The sequence below is a fragment of the Elephas maximus genome, chromosome 14 (assembly GCF_024166365.1).
Source record: "Elephas maximus indicus isolate mEleMax1 chromosome 14, mEleMax1 primary haplotype, whole genome shotgun sequence".
Lineage (NCBI taxonomy): Eukaryota > Metazoa > Chordata > Mammalia > Proboscidea > Elephantidae > Elephas > Elephas maximus.
This window is the reverse complement of record NC_064832.1, coordinates 38,070,071-38,076,070: the sequence shown is the minus strand read 5'-3', so window position 1 is coordinate 38,076,070 and position 6,000 is coordinate 38,070,071.

Genomic DNA, 6,000 nt, shown 5'->3' with positions numbered 1-6,000 from the left:
AACAGCTCTAACCATCTGGTAACAGGACATTAGGGCTTCAAAGCCTCCAATAATCAAGTTAGCACACTCTAGTAGCCTATCTGGGTATATTGCAAGAAAACAAAACAAGAAGATAGGACACACTGAGCAAACATAAAATAAATTATTACAATAACTTATAGACGGTTTGGAGACAGCAGTTGATATCAAATCACATAAAGAAGCAGACCATGATTGCTTCTACAAACTCTCAAAACAGAGGATCAAGTTTGCTCCTGGATGAAGCTGTGTTCTGGGAATTGCCAGATGTAGAACACAAAAGATTAATATACAGAACATTTCAAGACACCAGGGACAACACCAGGAATGAAATCAGGCAATGAACAGAAAAAGCCAAGGAACACACAGACAAAGCAGCTGAAGAAATTAAAAAATTATTCAAGATAATAATGAAAAATTTAATAAGCTGCAAGAATCCGTAGAGAGACAGCATTCAGAAATTCAAAAGATTAACAATAAAATTATGGAATTAGACAACTCAGTAAGAAGTCAGAGGAGCAGAATTGAGGAATTGGAATGCAGAATTGGGGAGATGGAGGAAAAGGCACTTTGCATCAATATATTTGAAGAAAAATCAGATGGAAGAATTTGAAAAAATGAAGAAACCCTAAGAATTATGTGGGACTCTATCAAGAAGAATAACTTGTGTGTGATTAGAATTCCAGAACAGGGAAGATAACAGAAAATACAGAGAGAATTGTTGAAGATTTGTTGGCAGAAAACTTCGATGACATCTTCAAAGATGAAAGATTATCTATTCAAGATGCTCATAGAACCCCATACAAGGTAGATCCCAAAAGAAAGCCACGAAGGCATATTATCATCAAACTTCCAGAACCAAAGATCAAGAGAAAATTTTAAGAGTGGCCAGGGATAAACCAAAAGTCACCTACAAAGAAGAATCAATAAGAATAAATTCTAACCACTCAGCAGAAAACATGCAGGCAAGAAGGCAATGGGATGAAATATATAGAGCCTTGAAGGAGAAAAATTGCCAGCCAAGAATCATATATCCAGCAAAACTGTCTCTCAAATGTGAAGGCGAAACTAAGTCATTTACGATAAACACAAGCTTAGAGAATTTTCAAAAACCAAACCAAAAGTACAAGAAATACTAAAGGAAATTCTCCAGTTAGAAAATCAATAATATCAGATATCGACACAACACAAGGACACAAAACAGAGAATCTTGAGATCAACTTAGATAGAGAAATCACAAAAATAAAATTAAATTAAAAAAAAAAAACACTCAAAACAGGGAATCACTGATGTCATTATGTAAAAGATGACACTAATCGATAAAGAGGGCCTTTAAACACAGTAGGCATAGATTTTCATATGGAGAGGAAATCAAGGCAATATAGGGAGATACAACTTAGGTTTATACTTAGAAAAATAGAGGTAAATGTTAAGGTAACCACAAAGAAGAAAACAATCCCATACTTCAAAATAAAAACCAAGATAAACATAAAGACTCAGCAAAAACAAATTCAACTACAAAGTAAAAGAGGAACACACAATTTACAAAGAAATACTTATCAGCACAAAAAAGTAAGTGGAAAAATGAAACTGTCAACACACAAAAAAGGACATCAAAATGACAGCACTAAACTCATAAAACTCATACCTATCTATAATTACGCTCAATGTAAATGGACTAAAATCACCAATAAAGAGACAGAGAGTTGCAGATTGGATTAAAAAACATAATCCAGCTATATGCTGCCTACAAGAGACACACCTTAGACTTAGAGATACAAACAAACTAAAACTTAAAGGATGGAAAAAAATATACCAAGCAAACAACAATCAAAAAAGAGCAGGAGTGACCACATTAATTTCTGACAAAATAGACTTTAAAGTTAAATCCGCCACAAAGGATAAAGAAGGACGCTACATAATAATTAAAGGGACAATTTACCAGGAGGATATAACCATATTATTTATGCACCCAATGACAGGGCAGCAAGATACATAAAACAAACTTTAACAGCACTGAAAACTGAGATAAACACTTCCACAATTATAGTAGGAGACTTCAACACACGATGTTCGGTAAAGGACAGGACATCCAGTAAGAAGCTCAAGAAAGACACGGAAGATCTAAATGCCACAATCAAACAGCTTGACTGCATAGACATATATAGAACACTCCACCCAACAGCTGCAAAGTATACTTTCTTTTCTAGTGCACATGGAACATTCTCTAGAATAGACCACATATTAGGTCATAAAGCAAGCCTTTGCAGAACCCAAAACATGGAAAAATTATAAAGCATCTTCTCTGACCATAAGGCCATAAAAGTAGAAATCAATAACAGAAAAAGCAGGGAAAAGAAATCAAATACTTGGAAACTGAACAAAATCCTGCTCAAAAAAGACTGGGTTACAGAAGACATTAAGGATGAAATAAAGAAATTCATAGAATCCAATGGAATGAAAACACTTCCTATCAGAACCTTTGGGACACAGCAAAAGCAGTGCTCAGAGGTCAATTTACATCAATTAATGAATACATACAAAAAGAAGAAAGAGCCAAAATCAAAGAACTGTCCTTACAACCTGATCACATAGAAAAAGAGCAACGAAAGAAACCCTCAGGCAACAGAAGAAAACAAATAATAAAAATTAAACAAATTAGAGAACAGAAAAACAATTGAAATAGTTAACAAGACCAAAAGCTGGTTCTCTGAAAAAATTAACAAAATTGATAAACCATTGGCCAGACTGACAAAAGAAAAACAGGAAAGGAAACGAATAACCCAAATAAGAAATGAGATTGGCAATATCACAACAGACCCAACTGAAATTAAAAGAATCATATCAGATTACTATGCAAAACTGTGCTCTAACAAATTTGAAAACCTAGAAGAAATGGATGAATTCCTAGAAACATACTACCTACCTAAAATAACACAAACAGAGGTAGAACAACTATATAGACCCATAACGAAAGAAGAGATTGAAAAAGTAATAAAAAAAAACTCCCAACAACAACAACAAAAAAGCCCTGGACCTGAAGGCTTCACTGTAGAGTTCTACCAGACATTCAGAGAAGAGGTAACACCACTACTACTAAAGGTATTTCAGAGCATAGAAGAGGACGGAATACTACCAAACTCACTCTATGAAGCCACCATGTCCCTGATACCAAAACCAGGTAGAGACACCACAAAAAAAGAAAATTACAGACCTATATTTTTATCCCACATGAACTTACATGCAAAAATCTTCAACAAAATTCTAGCCAATAGAATTCAACCATATATCAAAAAAAAATAATTCACCATGACCAAGTGGGATTCATACCAGGTATGCAGGGATGGCTCAACATTAGGAAAACAATGAATGTAATCCACCATATAAATAAAACAAAAGACAAGAACCACATGATTTTATCAATTGATGCAGGAAAGGCATTTGACAAAGTCCAACACCCATTCATGTTAAAAACTCTCAGCAAAATAGGAATAGAAGGGAAATTCCTCAACATAATAAAGGCCATTTATACAAAGCCAACAGCCAACATTACCCTAAATGGAGAGATTCTGAAAGCATTCCCCTTGAGAATGGGAACCAGACAAGGATGCCCCTTATTACCACTCTTATTCAACATTGTGCTGGAGGTCCTAGCCAGAACAATTAGGCTAGATAAAGAAATAAAAGGCATTCAGATTGGTAAGGACGAAGTAAAAGTATCTCTGTTTGCAGATGACATGATCTTATACACAGAAAACCCTAAAGAATCCTCAAGAAAACTACTGAAACTAATAGATGAGTTCAGCAGACTATCAGGATACAAGATAAACATACAAAAATCAATTGGATTTCTCTACACCAACAAAAAGAACATCAAAGAGGAAATCACCAAATCAATACCATTTACAGTAGCCTCCAGAAGATAAAATACTTATGAATAAATCTTACCAGAGACATAAAAGACCTATACAAAGAAAACTATAAGATACTACTGCAAGAGACTGACATAAGTGGAAAAACATACTTTGCTCATGGATAGGAAGACTTAACATTGTAAAAATGTCTATCCTACCAAAACCCATCTATAGATACCATGCAATTCAGATCCAAATTCCAACAACATTTTTTAATGAGATGGAGAAACAAATCACCAACTTCGTATGGAAGGGCAAGGGACCTCAGATAAGTAAAGCATTACTGAAAAAGAAGGACAAAGTGGGAGGCCTCATTCTACCTGATTTTAAAAGCTATTATACCACCACAGTAGTCAAAACAGCATGGTACTGGTACAACAACTGATACATAGACTGATGGAACAGAATTGAGAATCCAGACATACATACATCCACATATGAGCAGCTGATATTTGACAAAGGCTCAAACTCAGTTAACTGGGGAAAAGACAGTCATTTTAACAAATGAAACTGGCATAACTGGATATCCATCTGTAAAAAAATGAAACAAGACCCATACCTCACACCATGCACAATAACTAACTCAAAATGGATCAAAGACCTAAACATAAAATCTAAAACGATAAAGATCATGGAAGAAAAAATAAGGACAACACTAGGTGCCCTAATACATGGCATAAACAGTATATAAAACATTACTACAAATGCAGAAGAGAAACCAGATAACTGGGAGCTCCTAAAAATCAAATACCTATGCTCATCCAAAGACTTCGCCAAAAGAGCAAAAAGACTATCTACAGGCTGGGAAAAAGTTTTTAGCTATGACATTTCTGATCAGCCCCTGATCTCTAAAATCTATGTGATTCTGCAAAAACTCAACTACAAAAAGACAAATAACCCAATTAAAACATGGGCAAAGGATATGAACAGACACTTCACTAATGAAGACATTCAGGCTGCTAACAGATACATGAGGAAATGCTCACAATCATTAGCCGTTAGAGAAATGCAAATCAAAACTACAATGAGATTCCATCTCACTCCAACAAAGCTGGCATTAATCCAAAAAACACAAAATAATAAATGTTGGAGAGGTTGTAGAGAGCCTGGAGCACTTATACACTGCTGGTGGGAAAGTAAAATGGTACAACCACTTTGGAAATTGATTTGGTGCTTCCTTAAAAAACTAGAAATAGAACTACCATACGATCCACAATCCCATTCCTTGGAATATATCCTAGAGAAATAAGAGCCTTTATACAAACAGATATATGCACACTCATGTTCATTGCAGCACTGTTGACAATAGCAAACAGATGGAAGCAACCAAGGTGCCCATCAGCAGATGAATGGACAAATAAATTACGGTATATTTATACAATGGAATAGTAAGCGTCGATGAAGAACAATGATGAATCCATGAAACATTTCATAACATGGAGAAATCTGGAAGGCTTTACGCTGAGTGAAATTAGTCGGTTCCAAAAGGACAAATGTTGTATAAGACCAGTATTACAAGAACTGGAGAAATAGTTTAAACAGAGAAGGAAATATACTTTGATGGTTACAGGGGTTGGGGGGAGGGAGGGAGAGAGGTTTTCACTAGTTAGATAGTAGATAAGTCTTATTTTAGGTGAAGGGAAAGACAATGCACAATACAGGAGAGGTCAGTACAACTGGACTAAACCAAAAGCAAGGAAGTTTCCTGAATAAACTGAACACTTCAAAGGCCAGCATAGCAGGGGTGGGGGTTTGGGGACCACGGTTTCAGAGGACATCTAAGTAAATTGGCATAATAAAATCTATTAAGGAAACATTCTGCATCCCACCTGGGAGAGTAGCGTTTGGGGTCTTAAACACTAGCAAGTGGACAACTAAGATGCATCATTTGGTCTCAACCCACCTAGAATGAAGAACACCAAGGACACAAGGTAATTATGAGCCCAAGAGACAGAAAGAACCACATAAACCAGAGACTACATCAACCTGAGACCTGAAAAATTAGATGGCGCTTGGCCTCAACCGATGACTGCCCTGACAGCTAACACAACAGAGAACCCCTGATGGA